Raw genomic sequence first — 25,379 nt, 5'->3', positions numbered from 1 at the left:
AGGAGCTGGTCACTAAATGACTAAGGCGGGATTAAAGGGTTGGGACTTTCAGCCCCACCCCCTGACGTCCTGGGAGGGGTAAGGGGCTGAAGGTTAAGTTGATCACCAATGGCCAATGTTTTAATCAATCCTGCCTACATAATTAAGCCTCCATAAAGATCTGAAAGGACAGGGTTTGGAGAGCTTCGGAATATCAGAACATGTGGACCTTCCTGGAGGGTGGTGCGCCCTGGGAGGACTGGAAACCCCGCATACCTCACCCTGTGCATCTCTTCGTCTGTATCCTTTGTAATAAACCAGTACATGTAAGTGTTTCCTAAGTTCTGTGAGCCGTTCTAGCAAAGTAATGGAACCCAAAGAAGGTTCAAGTTGAAGGCAGTTGGTCAGAAGTTCCAGAGTGGAAGGGAGAGGGGTAGTCTTGTGGGACTGAGCTCTCACCCTGTGGGATCTGACACTGTTTCCTGGTAGATAGCGTTAAAATTGAATTGGCAGATGCCCAGCTGATGTCTGTTGCAGAAATGATTGCTTGCTCGGTGTGGGGAGAAACGCCCACACAATTGATCATAGATGTCTTCTGTGTTGATTGTAGTGATGTGAGAACAGAGAAAACACATTTGTGGTGTTTTTTCCCAGTCATAGCGACTCCCACTTTTAAACTGTGCAACTTTGAGCAAATTGCTTCTGTTCTTTAAGCATCCATTTAATTATCTGTCCATGGGGATGAGTATCACCCTAGCCAGAGAGATTAAAAAAATGAGATAAAATGAGATAAATATGTGAGAGTCCTTCCTAAACAGCAGGTGAGCAGCTGTGGAGACTGCCTTGTTCTTAATCTCTTGGGCCATATTGGAGTCCAACATACAGTAGCAGAATTAGACTTTGGGGAGGGAGGGGCTGAAATGAGCAGGGAGGAGTCAGGACCACCTCTGTGATCTTGGGTATTAACTGGTTCTTCTGACCTCATTCAGAATTTCCCTCTGCAAGGTGCTCCTAACACAGAGCTGGCTCAGTGTTTCCCACCGACAAGGCAGGAAGCCTAGAATAAGGGGCACACACTCACAAACTTTCAAGAGTCAGCCATGTAGCAGATATGGCAAGGTTGAAAGGTTTAAGTCCTATTATACCTTGGAAATGCAGGAAAAATGGGTATCTTAGCTTGGTTACCCAGAAGTGAACCTTGAGATGAACTTTTGTGTGCCAGGGATTTATTGAGGAGCGGCTCCCTAAAGAAACCAATCAGGGGATGGGGGGAAAAGGACAGGGTAGGGGAAGAAGCCAAGCTAGGGTTCAAATTCAGAGTCTGTATTTGCAGGTGAAGTGGCTCCAGGAGCTCAAGCTCAATGTTCCACAGCAAGTCATGGCAGATCCTGACCCTTAGGACAAAATCGCAAAGAAGCCAAAGGGGGCATCTTACACAATCAGTGTAAGACATTTAACAGGAGCTGGGGATGGACCGCCACATTAATGCCGTTTTCTTTATTGACTCTACCTGATCTGATCTTCCTCACAAACCCTCCCACCCTTTGCTTAAATGGGAAGGGGTTGTGGTTCTAGTTGGCTTAAAGATTTTAGTATGCTCACTTAATTTAATCAGTGTCTTTAGTTTTTCGTGGTCTTCTCAGAGATAGAAATACCCCCTTTATCACTTATCCTTGGCCCCCCTTGCTTCTCTGACTAAAATGGTATCTTGAGATATGGGGAGTAGAGTATGTCTTAACTCCTGTGGTGACAGGTGAGGGTTGGGGTCTCCAGCTGAGCTTGGCCCCCCTTGCTTCTCTGGCCCCCCTTGCTTCTCTGACTAAAATGGTATCTTGAGATATGGGGAGTAGAATATATCTTAACTCCTGTGGTGATAGGTGAGGGTTGGGGTCTCCAGCTGAGCCATCTTTTGACTTCTCTGGCCTCTGGGCTGATGGCTCTAATCCGTCTGTTTGCAAGTTGCCTTATGCCATTCACCTTGATTCGGTCTTTCTGTCAGTTTGGTCAGTCTGGGGTTCTCCTCTGCTGACTTGTCACCACTCAGCCTCTGCTGGCCGCAGACCCCAGGGTCTGTTTTATATTTTCCCTCCAGCCTTCGGCTCAGCAGTCGCAGGTCCATGTACTGTTCATTCACCCTGACCGTCAACTCTCAATTTACCAGTCTGAGTGGGGAACCCCAGAGACAGATTTTTTTCCTATTTTATTTGATTGTAGCAAAATATATATTACATAAAATTTGCCATTTTAACCATTTTTAAGTGACAATTAAGTACCATTAATTAGATTCACAGTGTTCTACAACCATCATCACTATTTCTAAAACTTCTTTATCACCCAAACAGAAATTCTCCCCATTTTCTCCTTACCTAGCCCCTGCTCATCTACTTTCTGTCCTATGAATTTGCCTATATTTCATATAAGTGGAGTCATACAGTATTTGTCCTTGTATCTGGCCTATTTCACTTATAATATTTTCACGATTCATCCATGTTATAGCATGTATCAGAACTTCATTGCTTTTTATGGTTGAATTATATTCCATTGTATGTATATACCGCATTTTATTTATCTGTTCATCTGTTGACAGACACGTGGGTTGCTTCCACCTTTTGGCTATGGTGAATCAAGCTGCAATGAACACTGATGTACAACTATTTGTACAAGTCCTTGTTTTCAATTTTCAGGGGTATATACCTAGGAGTGGAATTGCTGAGTCATATGGAAATTCTATGTTCAGCTTTTTGAGGAACTGTCAGACTGTTGTCCACAGCAGCTGAACCATTTTATATTCCTACTAGCAATGTATGAGAGTTCTGATTTTCCACATCCTCTTCAACACTTTTTTTTTGTCATTTGGTTATAGCCATCCTTGTAGGTGTGAAGTGGTATCTCATTGCGGTTTCAATTTACATTTCCCTAATGATTGGTGTTGTTGAGCATTTTTCATGTGCTCATTGGCCATTTGTATATCTTTGGAAAAATGTCTATTCTAGACCTTTGCACATTTTTAAGTTGAGTTGTCTTTTTTTGTCAGAGACAGATTTTTAAGAAGAGTGTGAGGACAAGAGACCCTTTTTTCTTAAGCATCAGCCTTACTGATTCTATAATATATACCTTTCTGGAAAAGGGTAAACAAGGACATGCTCATCTCCTGAGCTCAATCTCTCATATGCCTCTATAATCTTCCCTACATTCTCAGTGCTTAAAAAGAGTGGTGCTTTTCTTTTACTTTTCCTACAGTGTATGCTCCATCTACCATAAAGAATGACAGGTAACTGTAGTCATTAATTAGAGTTAGACCTCTTGACATTATTCCTCCTATCTAACTGAAATTTTGTGTCCTTTGACCAACATCTCCTCATAGTTAATAACAATGTATTACATTCTTAAAAATTGCTAAGAGAGTAGATTTTAAGTCTTCTCATCACAAAAAAATAAGTATATGAGGTAATGCATATGCTGATTAGCTTAATTTAGCCATTTGACAATGTATACATATTTTAAAACATGTTGTGCATGATAAAAATATATAATTTTTATTTGTAAATTAAAAATACATAACAAATTTTGAAAAAAGAAACTGAATTTAATTGTTTTCCATGATTTACAGCACCAAAACCACCACTGGCCTTAGAGTCACAAGACGTGGTTCAAGACTGGGTTTTGCCACATACTAGTTGCAATGGTCTGAATGTTTAAGTCCCCCCCCAAATTCACATGTTGAAATCCTCACTCCCAGGATGATGGTGTTGGGGAGTGGAGCCTTTGGGAGGCTATTCGGTCATAGGGGCAGAGCCCTCACGAATGGAATGAGTGCCCTTATAAACGGGGCCTATGGGAGACCCTTTGCCCTTCCACCTTATGAGGTTAGAGTGGGAAGACAGCTGTCTGTGAGCTAGCAGGCCCTCACCAGATACAATGAAGAAAAACAAGAAACAAACAAAAAAAACCCCCAAAACAAACCAAAACAAACAAAACAAAAAATGTAGGTAAATTCAATGAGCTGGGTTTTCCCGTGCTGTACCTAGAGAAGTTACTTCATTTTTTTCCTTTTCATATTCTTTTGTATTTTTTAGTGTCTCCCCACTCATTCCAAAGGATGCTTCTAAGTATACATTCAGAAAGGCAAAAGAGAAAGGCATGTTAATAATTTTCAAAGTATTATTTCCATGATATAAAAATGAGTGAAGTAGGGCTGGTCTTAGTGGGGGTGTGTGTGTGCATGCAGGGGATAGGGTTAGCTGTGGGCTTCCATCTACATCAGTACTTCTGAAATTTTAGTGTACATCCATATCACTTGGGGATGTTGCTAACATGCAGATTCTGGTTCAGTAGAGCTTTTAACAAACTCTCAGTTGATGCCACTGCTGCTGGTCCATGGATTATACTTTGATTACTTTGATTACTTAGAGGACAACTTACACATTAAAAACATTTTGTAAAAAATGACTTAAAACAGTTCTCAGGCCAAATTTGGGTTTAGCAAACAGTCTCCACACTTAAAAAAAATGAAATAATAATATTGGGATAACTAAGGATTCTACAGGGTGTCTATCACAGGGATCTCAAACTCAAATACTTATAGAGGCCAGTCTAGGGCCAGGTAGAGACCATTAAGCTGGAGAACCTCTGCCTGCCTACAGGGAACACTGCTACTGATCCCAGACTCATGGTTGCCAGGCATAAATCCTGGCACAAGGTGCCCATATTGTCCAATTTTTCAAGGAAGTAAAATCAAAGGATTTCATGTGAAATTCTATGATTTCTAAATGTTTTCAATTAGATTTTTTCACAAACACTCTTCAAGCTAAACCAAACAAGCCTGTTGGCCAGATGCAAACTGCAGGGTGTTTGCTTACTCTCTCTGGTCCAATATTTTGCTAGACCCTTGGGAGATATAAAACAAGAGGACCTGGGGTCAGCTGATGGGCGTAGCCTTGTTGGGAGCTAAGATATATGCACATGAAATAGCCAGGGAGCAATGCAAAGTCACGTGTGTGCAAGTGAGAAAAAGGAAATTGAAGCCATTTAAAGGAGCTGAAATCAAGCCCCAACAAGATGTCAGATACTACCCTAGAATTGAATTTTGTGATTTGCAGAAGTGTCCTATGTGTGAGAAATAACCTGTGTACTTTGTCTTAGTGGGTTAATTAGTGCTGATGAGCAAACAGTGCAGTCACTGCTGCTCAATGCCAACTTTGGTAGTTAAATGGGTAATAGTGATTTGAAACAAATCTTGCTTAAGAAATAGATTCATCTGCAAACATTAGTGGAATCTGTCCTTAAACACTGCAAGAAATGAAGAATCCTTGCAGAAAGAAAAAGGTTTTCTAAAAGTTGTATGAATGAAACTGTCTTCAGTACTATGAAAAATATATACAGAGTATTATGCATCATTATTTGAAAATGGAGTCGTGAAAATTGATTTGAGTAAGTGGATGGGATGTGGCAAACTGAATAATGGTCCCCCAAAGTATCCCTGTCATAAGCCCCAGAATTTGTGAATATGTTACCTGATATGGCAAAAGGGGCTTTGTAGATGTCATTAAGTCAAGGATTTTAAAATGGAGAGATTATCCTGGATTATCTGAGTGGGCCCAATGTAATCATAAGAGAGCAGCAGGGGTGTCAGAAGCTGAGAGGGAGAGATTGGGGGATGGAGCCAGGAGACAAGGAATGCAGGTGGCCTCCAGAAAAGGCAAGGAAACAGAAAGATTCTTCCCTAGGACCTCCAGGAAGGCCCCTGCTGACACCTTGATTTTAGTCCACTGAGACTGATTTGGGACTTCTGATTTCCAGAAGTATAAAATAATAAATTTATGTTATTTAAGGCCAGTAAATTTATGGTGATTTGTTACAGCAGCAATAGGAAACTAATACAGAAGGCAGGAAGAGGAAACAAAAGTGAAAAACTTGTAAAGTTTTGAGAATCTCAAACATAAAGGAAAGGAAGTAGTTTTCTCTTAATGATATTCTGTTACCTGCTGTCCTGATTTTTTTTTTAGCAGTCAAAATGATTGTTTCTTATACATTAAATCTTTATTGGCTTAAGTGCAAAATGGAAGTGACACTTATTACACTTACATGTGATGAAATTATGTCAGAGAAACTGCATCAAATGAGATAATAAATATAAAGTGCCTGGCAAATAATAAGCACCTATAGGTGCTTATTAGATGTTAGTTTTTTCCACTTGCCCTTATAGATCTTGACTCTTGAGGAGTGCAAGTATAATATATATGCATTTTGATATTATGTTTGAACTTTGTTCCTTTATCATGTGGCAGTTATTTTATTGTATGACAAGTGTGCTGAAACCTTAATTTAGCTCATAAATACATAAAAAGTTACAGTAACTAGTCTTGGAAAACATTAGGCAATTTAAGGGTCACTCTGAAACAGAAGAATTGGATAAAATTTACTTACTCTTGACTTAATGGTTGCCAGAATTAATCAAATCACAAATGTGCATAATTTCTTTTTCAATTGGAATTTTAAGGGTTTATTCTTAGCAGTTCTTTAATATTAATTTCATGGTAAATGAATCATTATGAAATACTTATGAGGAAAACTATTTTTAAGATGTGCTCATTTAAAAATGTAACATTACTTTCTGCAGGCAATAAAAATATGCTGTATTAGTTACAACACTACAATTGGTGGGATGCATGCTCTAAATAAGAATGCATTTTTTACTGAACTAAAGAAAATTGGACTAAAGCTGGCTTAATGTTCTTTTGAAACAGGGTGTATCATTGCTCAATGGAAAAAGAACAGATTTTTGTTTTCTGGGAATTCTGTCAGAGATTGCACAATGACAGAGTTTGTTTCTCCATTCTATAACATTCACAGAATTTGAGTTAAGTAGATAACAGAGTTTCTCATCTTGCCTTCTGATCTGGTTTAGGTCCCCCGTCCTCCTCGTTTTTTAAATGAAACTTGCTATTCTCTTGAGTTTACCTTATTTTGACAACTATGTATCTATTGATTCTATTGATCTATGCTGCAGGAGGAGTACATTCAGTTAATTAAAGGAAGGTTCCCTTGACTAGACTAAACTTCTCAAGGACATAGAAGATGTTTCTTTCTTTCTTTCTTTTTTTTTCTACCACAGTAACCCCAGACCCTACTGTAAGTGCCTCAGCTGAGTTAAGCTGCCAGCCCCAGAGACCTGAAATAACACTAATAAACAAAATAGAAATTTATTTTTCTTTATTACAAAAGAAGTTTGGAGTTAAGCAAACCAGGTAGCTCCCATGGTTATTGGGGACCCAGGGTCCTTCTATTTCTTTTGCTCTGCCATCCTTATTCCATGACTACCATCTTTGAGGATACCTTATAGTCCAAGATGACCCCAGCCATTCTGCCCTTATACTAGGTACGAAGCAAGAGAGAGGGGAAAAGGGCTGAAAAATTTCATTGCCTATTGTCTTTTCACCTTTTAAGAAGCTTTTCTGAAAGTTCTTCCCAATAGTTTCTACTTATCTCTCACTGGCTACAACTGAGTCACACGGCCACCCCTAACAGCAAGGGAGGCTGGGAAATGCAGTCATTTTTATTGGGCACATTGCCACGCTAAGTAAAAGCTGTGTTCTGATATTAACAAGGGAAGAAGTGGTAAGATGAGATTAATAAGGATAATGTAATGAGTTTGCCATGAAGCAAAACTTACTCAGTTTACACAACTGTTCTTTGAGGCTTTCCTTCATCTTTTAGTAAAGTTAAAAAACATGTTTCTTTAAAAATGAAATTATAATGATGGCAGATTTTTTTCTCCTAAAGTCTTTACTTGACCAAATAAAATGTTGTTAACTCTGGCCCACCAAAATCCAAAATCTAGGGAATGATTGGTTTCTCCCAACTCTAAGATACTCAGATGTATCTGTGATTTCAGCACAGCCTATAGGCTTCATGCCTTATTCTTGGTAATGATAGCATTCAGAACATGCTATTCCAAAATACGGCACATTGAAATTTGAAAAAATAGCAGAAGCTGGGAGGTCCCTCTCACCTTCCCTCCTCCCTCTTCCCCTGAAGCAGGCCATAAAACCTAGGAAAGGTTATCTTATCTCCCCCTGGAACAGGTCATGAGGCTCTAATGTGAGAAGAGCCCTCCCTACATCCAGACGGAAGGAACATCTGAAGATGAAGGGTCACAGAGAAGAATCTGAACAAATAGGCCCTGCTAAATTCTCCCCAATTTATTCCCATCTTTGTCCAGTTATATCTCTCTATGACTGTCCACTCTTCATCAAACCTAGTGTAAAAATACACAGGTTTAATAGCTTCTTTGAGTCTTCATTTCCTTATGAAGGCTCCTGTGTCATGTAAAAGATATTTTTCCTCCCCTAGGTAGGCTCTCCTTAGGTGTCCATTGATTAATTTATCAGGTAGGCTCAGCCAAAGTGCTAATGCCCAGTGACACAATGCAGAGCTGTCACCTCCAGGTCCTTAATCAGGGCTTGCTTTGCAGTAATGGAAACACTGAAGTCAGCATAGGTAAAGGGGTGATTATTGCAAGGATATGGGGGAATCTTGTGGACAACCAAGAATAGAAAAAAGTATAGTCAGTTTGGCTTAAAATTGAGATTAAAAAGTTGGGAATGGAAACTACTCTATCTCTTATAGAATAACAGCCTTTCAACTTTTTTACTTTTCTCTGCCAACCAACTTTCTTTGCTAGTCATATTTTTTTCTTCCCCTGATAACTTTGGCTGGCATGGGGGCTTGAGGTCCTGTGGTATAGAGGTAGTACAATCTCAGTGTTGCAGTTTGAAATTCCCCAGCAATTTAGTTTGATTGGTTCAGTTAGCTGTGGCAAGTAGTGGGGTGACTATTATAAATAAACATGTCCTCCTGGGTACATTCTTTCAGCAGAGCCTGGGGAGTGAGCACGTGGGCAGGGGGTGAGGGGGCAGGTACCATGTAGCATTTATAATACATTTCCCTTTTTCTGTTAATTTACACTTCCAAAGCCCCGCCTTCCTTGACCTCAGGAGCTTTTCCCCCTCAGGGTGGCAGATCAAAGACTTTCACTGTTACTCCATTTCTTGAAGTGTTCCCTTATTCTCATTGTTTTCTTCTATAATTCAACTTGCATTTCCTCAGAGGGAATGTTTTAATGGAGGAGCAATGTGGTCACTCGAGTGCATAAGCCTGTGGGATCATCTCACCCCATCCTCTATTTTTGACTCACCACCCTGGGGCACGATCATGAACATTGCAAGTGGTAAGAAGCACAAGCCCAAGAGTCAGTCTACCTGGATTTGAAGCCAGGTTCCAACAACCACTAGAAGAGATGGCACTGTGCATCAGCTTCTGTATCTGTGAAATTAGAATATTACCTACCACATAAAAAAATTACTGTGAGAATTAAAGGAAATAACTTAGGCCAAGGAATTGGCTCAGTGCTTGGGACCTGAAAGCATTATTCACAGTTGAGGTATAAGAGGCAAATATCAAAGCCATGGCCAAGACACTGTTAAATGTTGGGGTGCCAAATGAGGACTGGAAACTAGGCTGTCTGGACTAATTCTGGAAGGAGGAGTCTTACTACAATGGCTTGTACATGTGGAATCCAAGATGGTTGATTCTGTTAATTCTTGTTCACTGAACTTTGAAGGAAGGTTTGATAATGTCAGGAACTTTGAAGCACTCAGCTGACGGTGTTTTTTCCTCTAGAATGTAAACACTTAGCTTAAAGGATGTAATAATTTTCACCTAAATATGTCACTTAAACATTTTTTCACATTATTTAAATGTCACTGGGCTCTATACTGCAACCAATCTAGAGGCACACATGCTCAATTTTATGACCAAATTAAAAATAGAATTTGTATTGAAGTATTTGTTTCTCCAGAAATTTTTCAGGTATTTTACAAAGTGATCATCTCATTACTACTTAAAATATTAGTAAGTATAGCTTCAAACCTATGAATGCTAGACAAAATGAATGTCATGAATCCCCATAAACTGAAGTTTGGATCTATACTTCCCATTTAGGTCTAAATTAAGCCTAAACATGGTGTCATTTCAGATACTACATAGTTGACTGAGCCTAGCAATTCTTTATTAACCACAGGATTAAAAAGACATAAAACCACAATATGGCAAGACCTCAATTATTAATACTGCAAACACTAAAAATGATTTTTCAGCAAATATGTAAAAAGATCTGAGTACCAAAATAGTTATTTTCTCTTAAGAAATACATAGTTTAGGGGGCATGAGATTGGGTAAACTCACAACTAATGCATGCAGTGAGCATTGTATGAGGTCAAGGGCACGCCTCCAATCCTGGCTTGGGTGAGGCAAAGTCATAACGTAACGAAAATAAATCCCCATAATATCCTGAAATAAAAAAAAAAAAAAAAGAAATACATGGTTTAGTTGCTTTCTTTGCTAGTATATGCAGACCTTAAACATTAACTGACTCTTGATTTGTCACCACAAACATGATTTTCTTATGACCAAGATGTCACAATGAGTGCCATTCAAGCATGTATCTCTTTACACAGGCCCTGCTTCCGATTTACCCACATCCCCACATTGCACTATTCACACATCAAAAAAGCACACACCTCTTTAACTGGCAGGGAATAGTTTCAAGAATGAATTTAAACACCTGATACCTTAATACAGTTGCAGATCCCGCCAATTTTGTCTCAAGTTTTGGACTGTGTTCCTTTTATATTTCCCTTTAATTTTGAAAAGATTGTTGCTATCACTACCTTGTATATTAACTTTATCACTTATAAACTCTATAACCTTGGCAAGTTAATCTCTGAATCGAATTTATTCTTTGATAAAATGAGTACTTCTTCATAAGAATTGTTGGAAGTGTTTAAATAATTAAGAGCTATTTTTATTACATGCATACAGTGCTTCGTAGTTTGTTGCGTGCATACGTGAAATTGTAGTTTTATGATTATGATTTATGGCCATGAGGCATTGACTTAAAGTATTTAAAAGCTTAAGTCTAGATTCCTCAGATTATTTTTTCTTACAGTTTAAACATATATGAAAAACTTTCATGCTTTAGTAACTTTAATTAAAAAAAGAATTGACCAAGACAAGGTAATACCATTGACATGAATGGAAGTTTGTAGAAAATTCTGCTTTCCATTTATTTAAGTGGTTTAAATACAGCGTTGAACTGATTTGACTGATTTGAACTCGAATCAAACGCTGCATGGAAGTGATTTGAGGCCGGAGGAATCATTACCCAAAGATACTTTTTTTTGTTGTTGTTGAGACCACAGCTAGAAAATCATATTTTAGAGCCTGTTTAGAGTTTTTAGCCCCTCGATAATACCTGAATTAATTTTTCTTTAAAAGAACTAATTTCCATTTTACCTCCTCTGTATTTTTAAAAGAATCTTAAAATAATTGGACAACTGGATTAAAAACCTCTGGGATTTTTCTCCCCGGGGGCCTCGCTACGGTCTTGTTCTCGCCCGGTACTTTCGCACAGGGCCAGGGAACACCTGGGCAGCAATTCGGATCCCCAGCTGGCCCCCAGGCCGCCCCAGCCGCGCCGACTTCCGCCCCAGCCTGGGCTGTGCCCCGTCCCGCCCCCACGGACCCGAGATTTGTCGGAATTTTCCCGCGATGCCGCGGGAGCGCGCGGGGCTTTCAGCCAGGCCCCAGAGTGCACTGCGGGCTCATATGCGCGCGCGGGGCTCCACTACTGAGAGACCGCGGGAAAATTCCAAAAAGTCAAAACAAAACAAAAAGCCAATATAAGGCAAAGCCAAGTTTTCAAGCCACAGAACCCGGGCGGTGGCTTCCTTTCTGCCACTGCCCAAACTGCTGAAGCAGCTCTGGCGTGGACCACCCGGTAAGAGAGAGGCCGCAGAACTAAGCGAAGGCGTTTGCTTCCCTCGGGGGTCTGACCGACGCGTCAGCTGGGGGTGGGGGGAGAGCGGGGGGAGAGAGGCAAGACTCGCGAGAACGTCCGCCGCGTTCCGCGCTTCGAGGTGGGTGAGCCGGGCTCCCTCCCGGTGCAGGGGCTGAGAGGCGGTGGGGAGCGGCGTTGGGTGGCGCCAGCCCGCGGGGGCGGGGCCAGCGAGAAGGCGGGTCCGCTGACGAGGGGCGAGGTCAGAGGGGGCGGGGCGAGCCCAGGGGCTGGAGCGCCGGAGGGGTCACGCGGAAGGGAGCCCCCAGAGCGGTGGGAGCTGGGAGTTGGCGTTTTGGTCCTTTTTGTTCATTGAGCTCAGGCATCTATGTCTTCTTAAAAGGAGAGGAGCAAAGGTGAATTTCTTTGCCTCGGATCCGTGGGAGCTGTGAAAAGCTCTCCTCTTTTAACCCATCACCCTGTACAGCTGGCCTCGTCGTCTCCGCACCCCCACCCCCGCCAGCCGCCGGGGCGCCGCGAGGGGGCGAGGCCCAATTAGGGGAGCCCGGGGCGCGGCTGTTGTCCTCCCGCCGTCAGCCTTTCATCCCTGGGCGGGAGGAGGGCGGTTCTGATGGGCGATTGTCTCCCCGCAACTCTTTATTTGAATGCAATGCCAAGTGGCATTCAAAGCCCTTGAGAGATTTTTTGGGTGCTGTATGTTTGTTGGTTTGCTCTTTTGCATTTTTAGGCGGGCGCGTTTACAAATGAACCCGCTATGATTTTGTATGTAACTAGCGCTCCGGAGGGGAAAAAGATTTGGAGTTTTTGAAACATGAGAAGCTTGGGACCAGAATCTTACGGAAAGAGGCCAAGGAGTTTTCCAGCAAAGACCTTATGTGCCCGGGCTTTTGTTCTAATCTGAAACTGGGAAAACTCCTGCGCTCCTAGTTTTATTTTAACCTGTGCCCCATTTAATGCATCTAAACTGTGTTGTGATTGACTTACCATTTATCAAATGAGCAGAGCATTTTTGGGCCACCCAACTTCGGCTATTTATGGATGTCACTCAACTTCAGTGATATGCCGCTGAGAACATTTTCTCATTACTCTCCTCAAGGATTGTTACAAATGGTAGAATTCATACCATGTGTTGGGATCATTCATTACATAAGCTTAGATAGAAAACATGTTCTTGTGACTTTATCCATTAAACTTAAATTGATGTTTCGATGTAATGTAATCTGGTACAACCAGATTCACATGTAAGTAAACACTCATATACATTACTCATATACATATACAAGAAAGATTGCATCAAACAAAAATTTGTTTTCCAAGTTGTAACAAAGGGCCTCTTTCACCTTTCCCCCAGGAGTAAAAGTTAGATCCTGTCTCTTTAGAACTGGAGTAATCACACTTTTATATATTATAAATTTTATCTTTTTTTATTTGGTCATACTCCTCTTGAGTTTTTGAAACACATTATTGCCTCAGAAAAGAAAGGCAAACTATATTGGTATTTTTTGTTATGTACTTTAATAAAAGTATTAGCTTGATTCATTGGCTGGATTAGGAAGATGTGTTGCTGCATGTATGTGAAACTGTGCATGTACATTTTAAAATAAATGGTACTTTTAACCAGTTCCATATTTCAGCAAGTAGTTCCAGTAACAATTATACAAATTTTGTATTTATGAAAACCAGCTACGCGGAGGCCAGCCTGGCCAGTAGAAAGTTGGATTGATTATCTAGGCCAAGAGAGAGCCAGAGAAATCTCACATGAGTGGCAGTTCCAAGTTAGTAGTGGTAGAGCCTCAAGTCAAGCTAGAAATCAGCACCAAATGGTTTTTTAAAAATCTTATTTTAGCCTGGGGTATGTATAGTCTCTGTCTTGTTTATGGATCCTGAATGATTGGCTTTTTAGTATGAAAGAACACCTGTATAAGAAATACATTTAATTTGCAGTGTTTTTTAAAAAATGCAGAAGTGGAGAAGGAAAAATAAAAATTCAGATAATGTAAATCTTGAATGTTTTACTTTTTATTAAATACCTAACGACCTTTTTTTGGAGGGGGAGGGAGGACTTGGTTTGCAAAGGACCTTGCAAAGTTATCTAGGCCATTCTGTTAGGTTCTTAATAAACTCTCCTGGGTACATAGAAATCATTTAAGAGTTGTTATGTAGGAGAATCTATAATCTTCCCTGATAATGCATTCCTGGTGCTTTTCTCTAGTTATAAGAAGGCAGAGTTCATATGGAAATCATCTTTTTGAGGCTGTATAGTCTGTTTATAAACAATTCTGTGAGTTTTAGTAAATTTAGTACATTTCTGGAATTGTTCAGTGATCACCACAGTTCAGTTTTGGAATATTTGCATCATTTTAACAAGTTTGCACATGTAAGTTTGTAGTTAATCCTGGTTCCTGCTTTCAGCCCCAGGCAACCATTGATTTGCTTTCTGTCTCTATAGGTTAGCTTTCTCTGGACAATTCATACAAATGGATTCATAAAATATGTGCTCTCTATGTCTGGCTTATTTCATGTAGCATAATGTTTTTGAGATTCATCCATATTATAGCATGTATCAGTAGTTTGTTCCTGTTTATTGCTGAATATTATTCCGTTGTATGGCTATACCACATTTTGTTTATCAGTTAATGGACGTTTAGGTTGCTTCTATATTTTGGCTGTTATGAATACTGCTGTGAACATTCAAGTGCAAATCTTTGTGTGGACATGTTTTCATTTTTCTTGGTTAGATACATATGAGTGGAATTGCTCGGTTGTATAGTAAGCTTATGTTTTACTTTTTAAAAAACTACCAAACTATTTTCTGATGTGGTGGTGCTATTTTACATTCCCACCAGCAAGTATGAGGATTTTGTTTTTTTCTATAATACATCCTCAACATTTGTTACTGTGTCTGTATTATAGCCATCCTAGTAGGTATGAAGTGGTATCTCGTGGTGGTAATTTGAATGTCCTTATTGGCTAATGATATGAAACATATTTTCATGTGTTTATTTGCCATTTATGCATATTCTTTAAAATGTTTATTTGAACGTTTTGTCCATTTTTTGGTTAGGTTGTTTGTTTTATTGGGTTGTAAGCATTCTTTGTATATTCTGGATACAAGTCCGTTATCAGACATATGTTTTGCTAATAATTTCTCTGTCAATTGTCTTTTAATTTTTTTCATGGTATCTTTTGAGGCACAAAGTTTTTAATTTCGAAGAAGTCCAGTTTATAAATTTAGTTTTTTGGATCATACTTGAGTTCTGTGATCAATTTCCAGTTAATTTTTGTATATGGTATGAAGAATGAGTTCAATTTCATCTTTTTCCACATGGATATACAGTTGTCTCAGCATGATTTGTTGAAAACCATCCTTTCTCCATTTAATTGCCTTGGCACCTGTGTCAAAAATCAGTTGCGCATAAAGGTTTAATTCTAGACTCTCATTTCTGTTTCAGTGGTCTATACGCCTATGGTTTTCTTTTCCTTTTTTTTTTTTTTTTTTTTTTTTTTGAGACAAAGTCTCGCTTTGTTGCCCGGGCTAGAGTGAGTGCTGTGGCATCAGCCTAGCTCACAGCAACCTCAAACTCCTGGGCTTACGAGATCCTACTGCCTCAGCCTCCCGAGGAGCTGGGACTACAGGCATGCGCCACCATGCCCAGCTCATTTTTTCTATACATATTTTTAGTTGGCCAGATAATTTCTTTCTATTTTTAGTAGAGACGGGGTCTCGCTCTTGCTCAGGCTGATCTTGAACTCCTGACTTCGAGTGATCCTTGTGCCTCGGCCTCCCAGAGTGCTAGGATTACAGGAGTGAGCCATCCCGCCCAGCCCTTTTTTTTTTTTTTAAGAGACAAGATCTTACTCTGTCAGCCAGGCTGGAGTGAAGTGGGGTCATCATAGTTTACTGCAGCCTCAAACTCATGGGCTCAAGCGCTTCTTCTGTGTCAGCCTCCCTAGTAGCTGGCACGATAGGTGCATGGCACCATACCTGGCTAATTTTCTTAATTTTTATTTTTTGTTAGAGTTACAGGGTCCCTGTGTGTTGCCCAGGCTGGTTTCAAACTCCTGGCCTCAAGCGATCTTCCCAGCTTGGCCTTGCAAAATGTTGAGATTAGGGGTGTGGGCCACTGTGCCTGGCTTGCATGCCTATTGTTATGTTAGCACCACACTGTCTTGTTTGTGGTCGCTTTGTAGTAAGTTTTGAAATCGGGTGATGTAAGTCATTCAGTGTTTTTCTTCATTTTCAAAATTGTTTTGGCTATTCTGGGTTCCTTACATTTGCATGTAAATATTAGTATCAACTTGACTTTTTTTCCTAGAAAAACCCTGCTGTGATAGATTTTGATAGGAATTGCATTGAATCGATAGATCTGCTTGGGGAAGAATTGCCATCTCAACATGGACATGGAATATCTTTCTATTTGTTTAGATCTTTAATTTCTCTCAGCAATATTTAGTAATTTTAAGTGATCCTGCCCTTCTTTTGTTAAATTTATTTTGAAGTGTTTTATTTTTGATGCTATTGTGAATAGAACTGTTTAAAAATTTTCATTATTGGCTTGTCTATTGCTAATATAAAAATGCAATTGATTTTTGTATATTGATCTTATATCTTGCAACTTTGCTGAATGTATTACTTCCAGCAGTTTTTTTTGTGTGTGAATTCCATAGGATTTTTTACATATAACATCATGTCATCTGTGAATAAAGATGATTTTTGCTGCTTCCTGTCTGGATGTCTAATTTGTTTTTTGGTTTTTTTTTTTTGCCAGATTGCAATGGCCAAAACCTCCAGTGTGTTGCTGAATAAATGTGGAGAGAGTTGACATTCTTGACTTGTTTTTCATCTTGGGAAGAAAACATTTCAATCTTTACCATTAGGTATGTTGTTAGCTATAAGTTTTTCATAATGCTTTTTATCAGATTGAGAAACTTGCCTTCTGTTAATAGATTTTTTTTTTTTTTTTTTTGAGACAGAATCTCGCTCTGTTGTCTGGGCTAGAGTGCCGTGGTGTTGGCCTAGCTCTCACAGCAACCTCAGACTCCTGGGCTCAAGCAATCATCCTGCCTCAGCGTCCCCAGTAGCTGGGACTGCAGGTGTGCACACCATGCCCAGCGTATTTTTTCTATTTTTAGTAGAGATGGGGTCTCCCTCTTGCTCAGGCTGGTTTCAGCTCCTGACCTCAAGCGATCCTCCCACCTCAGCCTCCCAGAGTGCTAGGATTACAGGCGTGAGCCACTTTGTTGAGAATTCTTATCATGAACAAATGTTAGAAATGTTGCTTTTCTACATCTATTGACATTACCATGTGATTTTGTTCCTTTTTTCTGTTAATATGATTTATTATATGCATTGATTTGTGAATGTTGTATTAACCTTGCTTTCCTGTAATAAATCCCAGTTGGTCGTGTTATATAATCCTTTTTATATGATGCTGGATTTAGCTTAGTAATATTTGTTTAGGATTTTTGTGTTATGTTCATGAGGAATATTGGTGAGTAGTATTTTTTCTTGTGAAATTTTTGGCTTTGGTATGTATGGTAATACTAACATCTTGGAAAGTTGGGAATTGTCCTCTCTTATTTTTTCTGAAATAGTTTGTGAAAGATTGGTATTATTTTTTATTTAAATATATGATAGGATTCAACCATGAAGTCATCTCTTCCTGGATTTTTCTTTATAGGGAAATTTTAAACCACAAATTCAGTTTCTGCAGCAACCGTTCCTTGTGCGCATGCGCGCGGCTTTAGCGCAGGCGTGCGCGCACGCGTGCCCGCGGTTTCTCAAGCGTGTGCCAGCGCGTGCCCGCTGCCTCTCTGGCGCCCGCTTGTGTCTGTGTAAGCGTGACCGCGCCCTCTCCGGCGCCAGCTCCCACGCGTGCCTTCAGCCCCGGCTCGCACGCGCAACGCTTCTCCAGTGTCAGGCGCCCGTGGTGTGTGAGGCTGTTCTAGCGCCAGCTCGCAGTGTGTGCTTCGCCAGCACCGGCTCCCTGGCGTGTGCGGCCTCCCCAGCGCTGGCTCCCGGACTTGTGCGCTGCTCCAGCACCTGTTCCCAGGCGTGTGCGCATCTCCAGCACCGGCTCCCTGGCGCGTGCGGCTTCTCCAGCACCTGCTCCCGGGCGTGTGCAGCCTCCCCAGAGCCGGATCTCCAGCATATGTGCTTCTGTAGCGCTGGCTCATGTGGTGTGTGCAGCTTCTCTAGCGCAGGCTCTTGTGGCGCGCTGTGGTCAGCAGTATCCAGCGGTCAACAGTGTACCCCAGCATCGCCCTCAGGCAATTTTGGAACAGTGGGACACCTCCCTGTGAACACCTTTGCCTGGAACCCTAGAGGGTGGGTTTCTGGCAAGTTGTGCTGGTGTAGTGTCCCGCAGAGACATCTCTGCTATTCACTGAGCCATGGCTATGCCTGCTCCAAAAAGGTCGTGATCTCTTACCTTGGGAGAAAGGAGTGTTTTTCTTTGGGCCCCCATCTCAGCCCTAGGGGTAGTGGTTTCTCCTTGTGTCTGGTATTCCTATATTTTTTAGAGGTCTGTTTACTTTTGGATAGCCAATCTCTTGTTACTCCTATCCCGTTATAATGAATAATCCTTATTACTAAGTGGGGTTTTCTCTTTCCTGATTGGATCCGGACTGGTCCATCATCTTTGCTTCCAACTTCCTCAAGAAGTAGCGAGTGGTGAGAGTGTTTAGCTCATTTGTTTTCTTGAATTTTGAAAATAAAACCTGGGGTTACTCCCACCTCCACATGACAAAAAACAGGTTTTAGTGAGACTGTCAGGCTTTTATAAAATGGTGAATTGGGCTTTATATTTTCTTTGCCCCTTTCCAGACCTTTGAAAATTAGAAACAGTACAGGTACCATGGGAAGTGAGGTTAAGAGAGGGGAGGGGAAGAGGAAGGGATTGGAACTGTGGTCAGCCTTACCGCATCCAACGGGCAGGGTTCCCAGATGACCTGACTTTACATCTGACTATATTTCTCATTACCTTTTACTCCTGTTTTTCATTTTTCAGATTTCTGGAGCTTGCTTTTTCATTTTCCTTTAGAGACCCAATGCTGATTTGGTAATACAGAATAAATATATCACATAAACATTTTATGTAAATTTAACCTATTTTAGTGGAATTTGAGATCTGGGGTCTGGTAATTCTGGTGACTGCCCATAAGACAGTTTGAGGCTGCTGTTTCTCTCTCTCTCTTTCTCTCTCTCTCTCTCTCTCTCACACACACACACACACACACACACTCTATTCAGGGTGGACCTTATTTAAGTATATGAGTTTGTCTCTGATCTCTTACCTGGTTTGGTTCAAAAGTGAAGAATTGTGAAACACTTTTGTTTCTTTCATAAGAATTTGGAGGTACTATTTACTTTAGTGACTTCCAACATCCTCCTGGGCTGGTTCTTTTTTGTTTTGATACAGAGTCCTGCTGTATTACCCCGTGTAGAATGCAGTGGCATCATCTCATAGCTCACTGCAACCTCCAACTCCTGGGTTCAAGCCATCCTCCTGTCTCAACCTCCCAAGTAGCTGGGACTACAGGAGTGCACCACCACACCCGGGTAATTTTTTCTATTTTTAGTAGAGACATGGTCTCACTCTTGCTCAGGCTGGTCTTGCACTCCTAAGCTCAAGCAATCCTCCTGGCTTGCTTTCCCAGAGTGCTAGGATTATAGGCGTTGGCCACTGTGTGCGGCCTTATTTTTTCTAATTCTATGTGTAAGTTCAGTTGCTGAACTCGTAGATTTCTTTATCAACCCCTGATTCCTTGATGGTCATTTCTGGTTATGAATAATGATTTTTCCTCTATTCTTATGCACTGCAGTTCATACTGTTGTTTTTTGTGTGTATGCCTATTTCTATGACTCTTGGCTAGCTTCTTCAGGGTATGTTCTTTTTTATTATATAACCATTGTTGACATTTGCTGGGTGTCTATCCAGCATCTTTTCCTCCTTTCTCTGTCCTAACGGGGCCTAGATTTTCTTTCAGTAGTCATTATATTATAGGCTTTGGTGAACACTAACCCCACACTTAGCTCCTGGGATTGATTTAAAGCAATGTGACTGTTTTATTGCTTGGTCCACAGTCATTGTTTGTTTCACAGTTATTGATTAGGGCTGGTCATAAGCAAGTCCAATCTCAATACATCTGAGGTCTCTTGTTTGGGATGGTGGAACAGCAGTGTGTACTCACTTTTTGGGTGGTGTGGTCTATAATGTGAGTCTTGTAATCGCTGAAGCTGTTTTGCTATTATGAGGCGAGCAGGTTGGAGAGATGGATCAACTATGAAGTTGGCCTTATTTCTCGACTTTCCAACTTCTTGAACCAACATGTTCCCTTTATTTTAGCTAGTTTTGTTTGGTGTGGCAGAAATAATACTTACGAAAGATCTATGTTGTCCTCCACATTTCCCAGTTAACTTGTGGCTAGGTAGGGCAATGTGATAGTTCTAGCCAATAGGTTTTTAAGCAGGTTACTTCCAGGTAGAAGCATTTATTAGCAGATGCATGACCTAGCTCTCTTCTTCTTGCCATGTTGATTATGGAGGCTTGGTGTTGAGATGTCAGAGTGTCCATCAACCTGGATCCATGAGTGTCTATGTGAAGCAGACCCCTCTCTCATCTCCCACATACACACCAGACATACAGCATGAGAAAAATATTACTACAGCATAACTTAGCCTATCTTGGTGACTAGAGTTGGGTTTTTGATTACTAGAAACAAAAAACATTCTAGGTGATATGGTATCATTTTATAAATCTTATTATATGTGGTGTATACAATGCATGTGGATTATATATTTTGGTAGATTGGTAACACTTATACTTCTTTGAAAGAATCACTTGTATTTAACCCTAGCTTGCTTTTTTTTTAATTGAGTTAAGTAAAAAAGGGACCTTTCCCAGCTTTCTGAATGTGGGGTACCCAAACATGACATTGTCCAACGTAGATTATGATGACTCCTTAGCCTACCTGTACAGATCAAAGCTTATAATACAGGCTATATAAAATATAGATTTGGACAAATGAAGCCTAATTTCTGTTTTTCTTTGAACCTATGTGTCACTAATCAGAGGCCTCAAGAGTGAGTAGCCCTGTGTTAGTGATATAACAGCATGCAGTTTATTTATGAAGTAATATTTTCTGTAGTAGCAGGTCATTATATCTGAAATATGTGCTTTCGAATCAAAAGTTTAGTTCATTATATCTCAAACAAGAAGCAGTATGATTAATCAAAGTATGTGCCTAAACTGTCTACACAGTTTTGCCATGTTAACAGTAGCTCCTTTATGCCAGCAGCAAAGAAGCCAGGAGAGCAAGTGGCGATGAAATCGAGAAAGGCGTTTTCTACAGCTTGTTGAGAATTGAATATTTTTCCTTGCAAGAAGTGGTCCAAAGCCTGGAAGAAGTGGTAGTTGGTGCAAGGTCTGGTGAATATGGTGGTTGACAGAGAGTTTCCAAGTCCAGCTTCTGTAGTTTGAGCAGCGTTGTTTGTGTGACAACGTTGTCTTGCAAGAGGATTGGACTGTGTCTGTTGACCAGCCTCAGCTGTTCAATCACAAGCATCCTTATCATTTTGTCCAATTGGTTGCAACAGACATCTGTTGTAATTGACCAAGTTTCATGAAGCTGTAGTGGATCATACCAGTGCTGGACCACCAAACAGATACCATTAGCTTTTTTTGATGAATATTTGATTTTGGACTGTGTTTTGGCACTTCATCTTTATCCAACCATTGTGCCAAACACTTGAGATTGTCAAAAAGAATCCATTTTTCATCACATAACAATATGGTGTAAAAATGGTTCGCCTTCATGTTGTGATAGCCAAGAAAGGCAACCTTTGAGATGGTATCTCTCCTGACGCTCATTTAATTCATGCGGAACCCATCTATCCACCTTCTTTACCTTGCCAATTTGTTTCAAATGGTCCAATATTGTTGGGATAGTAACGTCAAACCTTGGGCCTAATTTACGTGTAGGTTGAGATGGATTTGCTTCCACTATAGCTTTCAGCTTGTCATTATCCACTTTGGTCTCAGGTTGCCCCTGTGGTTCATTTTCAAGATTAAAATCACTAGAACAGAACTTCTCAAACCATCAATGTACTGTTCATTCATTAGCCACAGCCTCCCCAAACACTTGGTTGATATTTTGAGCTGTCTGCACTGTGTTGATTCCACGATGGAACTCATTTTAAAAAATAACACAAATTGTTGACTTATCCATAGTTTCACAAAAATTGCTCTAAAAAAATTGATGATCACAAGCCAAAGTGTGTGTTTGAAAGAATGAGGATGTACCTTCACAATAAAAAAAAAAAACAAGAAGTGTCAAAGTAAAATGTCAGAGATATCAGCTGTCAAACTTAGTACTTAAGGAAATCAGACATGTTATACTTAATAACCTAATATATTTGGCACCTGGAATAATACCCCATATTTCTGATTCTGACCAGTACTATTTTATTTTATTTTATTTTATTTTTTTGAGACAGAGTCTCGCTTTGTTGCCCGGGCTAGAGTGAGTGCCGTGGCGTCAGCCTAGCTCACAGCAACCTCAAACTCCTGGGCTCAAGCAATCCTACTGCCTCAGCCTCCTGAGTAGCTGGGACTACAGGCATGCGCCACCATGCCCGGCTAATTTTTTCTATATATATATTTTAGTTGGCCAGATAATGTCTTTCTATTTTTAGTAGAGACGGGGTCTCGCTCTTGCTCAGGCTGGTCTCGAACTCCTGAGCTCAAACAATCCACCCGCCTCGGCCTCCCAGAGTGCTAGGATTACAGGCGTGAGCCACCGCACCTGGCCTGATTTTTTAACCATTATACAAAAACGGTTGGCAAAGCTAGTGAAACTTTTTCTTGATGATAAGTATTTTGATGAATTGGTATTTTTTTGAAACTATGCAGCCAGTTTTAGGAGTATCATAAATATAAAAATATTTTTCTTTGAAATGCTGTAATGTGACTGATTTTATTTTAAAATTGAGTAGTTGTAAGTTAAGAAATAAAATCACAATTAAAAATATGTTGAATTTTGGTAGTGACAATCTTTTGGTGGTATTAAAAGCTAGAAACTTATTTCATTATTCAAAGTTTCTGGTATCTTCATTTAGTTCTACATGTGTGTGCTGTACACATCTAATGTTTGCCTGAAATTGTACTAAGTCCTTTTGGTTTTAAAATAATTTAAATCTAATTGGTTTAATTTAAAATCATTTGAGTTTTAAAAGAATTATGTGTTTTTGAGGAAGAATGGTGAAAATAGGGTAGTTCTTTGAAAATGTACTTGATCATAACCATTTTTGGTTACATTGTTTTGTGGCCACAGTGGCTATGACTAGATGACTACATGTTAATTATCTTTTAAACATTTTTTTAGGTATTATTGATGTACATGAATGGATTAATGTTGTTATCGTGGGAGTGGGTCCGTTACTTTGAGAGTGGATTTGTTACACAAGTGAGTTTGGCTCTCTCAAGTTCTCTCTCCCCACATAATGCTTTCTGCCACAATACGACACAGTAAGGCGGCCCTCACCAGATGTGGACCCTCAGTCTTAGACTTCCCAGCCTTCCTAACTAGAAGCCAATACATGTCTGTTCTTTAACACATTGACTGCCATGTGAGTTGTATTTAACTCAGGCTAGTTTTGAGCCTGGGGCCTCGTGAAGCAAAACCCTGCAGTTGGTTCTCATGAAAATCTTGTTGATGTTCTTATTGTTACAATTAATATTGGCAATTTAATTCTAAAAACGTGGATTGTGTTTCATATAACTCACACACAGAAAACAATAAAAAATAACAAATTAGAAAGGATCGTTTTGTTTTCATAAAACACCGTGGCCCCAGGGAAAAAATTTTTTTTTCTAGTGTGGTGGTCAATGTGTTAAATTACCCACTCTTGGGTATTCTGTTATAGCAGCACAAAATGGGCTAAGAAAAGCAGTCTGAGAACACTTAAGTCTGACTTCTCTTTCAGCGGCAGCTGGCAGGAGCTAAATCCTGGCTGTCTTCTTTGGACAGTGTTTTGTTTTCTAGTTGTTGCAAGCCCATCTGATTGCTTTACTAATTCAACTTATCTTTTGTGGACATTCTAATTTACGACTTTTGCCTAAAGTAACTTATTAACTTGAATCATTTTGAAATGTATTCATTTGTCAAATTAACACTTAGAAAAAAATTTGTAGATCATAACAAATTTATCATACTTATTGGGGAAATTACTGCAATAACCTGGGCTATCTGGTGAGTTCAAAGTTTCATATCTGTAGGAAAAAGATTATTATTATTCCTGAGCAGTAATATATACCCTTTAGAAATCAAAGCTTTTTGTTCTGACTTTTTAAAAAAATTCATTGGTTTTATAAAATAAACATGGATTTTTTTCACTTTTTGTTTTCTTGATTCAATTCTAATGTTACTTTGGTTATAATCCCTAAAGTTCATTGTACTTTCCAAATTATTTTCATATAGATTATATGAGATTCTCACAGTAATCATATGTGCTGAGGTAAGATAGGCATTTTTAAAAAAGAGTAATAGAGTGGGGCCTTTTCCAGAAAAATTAATTTGGCTCAGAATTAGGGGGTTCCCAAGAGATTGCTCAAAAGGAGATACTGAAGAACTTCTTGGGATATTTGTGTTTGTACAGCTTTTAAATGTGTCTTAATGATTATGGAATGATAACCTTTTCAATAATCAAAAGAACTGGGCATTTCTGGTTACTCAGACTCAACTGATTTTAGCAGAAAGCATTCACCTTCAATATTGACTTCTCTTTGAAATGTTTACAGAGAAGGAAACTGAGGTTAGTGGCAAGGTTGGACTGTTACCCAGGGAAACTAACTCCCATTTGGTGCTCTTTTCATTACACCAACAGCCACATCCATGGGGGGAAGTGCTGGAGCTTCCTGCTGAAGCATTCTTAAGCAAGTCTTTGGCAGGCTTTTTGTTACATCTTTCTACTGTGTAAATAGGGGCATTAGAAGAAATGTAATTTTTGAATACTGCCTAACCAGTTTCTGCTTGGTAACGTGCCCTGAGACTCTCAATGAATGCCAGCAAACAAATTAGATCCACGGTGTATTCGATATGCATATCTTTTCCCCAAACAAAATTCGAATTCCAGAAACACAAATTGAGTCATTTTCCAAATGTTTGTATGTGAATGGAAGTTTTTGTCCTATCTTTCTGTAACCAATACCATAAAACTTCTAAAGGTCCTTGATGCATTTGTTGTACAGTGTTAATCCAAAACAAAATTTTATTCTAACTAAACTTGTAGCTATAGAGAGATATCAAACTCATTTCCGTTGATCAGTACAACCAGATCTAAAAAAATGTGTAAAGGAGTGCCATGCTGTGAAGACCTCATTATAGTTGTAAACACAAGTGCAGCTGTTACAAATCTAGCAAAACCTCAGATTAAACAATTTCAAATTTACTGAAGATGACATTCCAGACCCATTTTTCATAATATAAACACTCTGGGACATGCCTTTGAAATGAGTGGGATTGTCATTAATATTAATGCCAC

General features: G+C 39.8%; 1 protein-coding gene across 1 annotated transcript in view; it reads left to right on the top strand.

Moving 5' to 3' along the window:
* The first annotated feature begins 16,661 nt into the window (after nucleotides 1–16,661).
* FANCC (FA complementation group C) overlaps nucleotides 16,662–25,379 on the top strand; it is a 219,736-nt gene continuing 211,018 nt past the window's right edge. Inside the window, exon 1 of the mRNA XM_069476304.1 lies at nucleotides 16,662–16,714. The gene's annotated coding sequence lies outside the window, so the exon portion shown is untranslated. The remainder of the gene's footprint in view (nucleotides 16,715–25,379) is intronic.

Source organism: Eulemur rufifrons, chromosome 7, assembly GCF_041146395.1.
Source record: "Eulemur rufifrons isolate Redbay chromosome 7, OSU_ERuf_1, whole genome shotgun sequence".
Lineage (NCBI taxonomy): Eukaryota > Metazoa > Chordata > Mammalia > Primates > Lemuridae > Eulemur > Eulemur rufifrons.
This window is presented reverse-complemented; position numbering and strand designations above follow the sequence as displayed.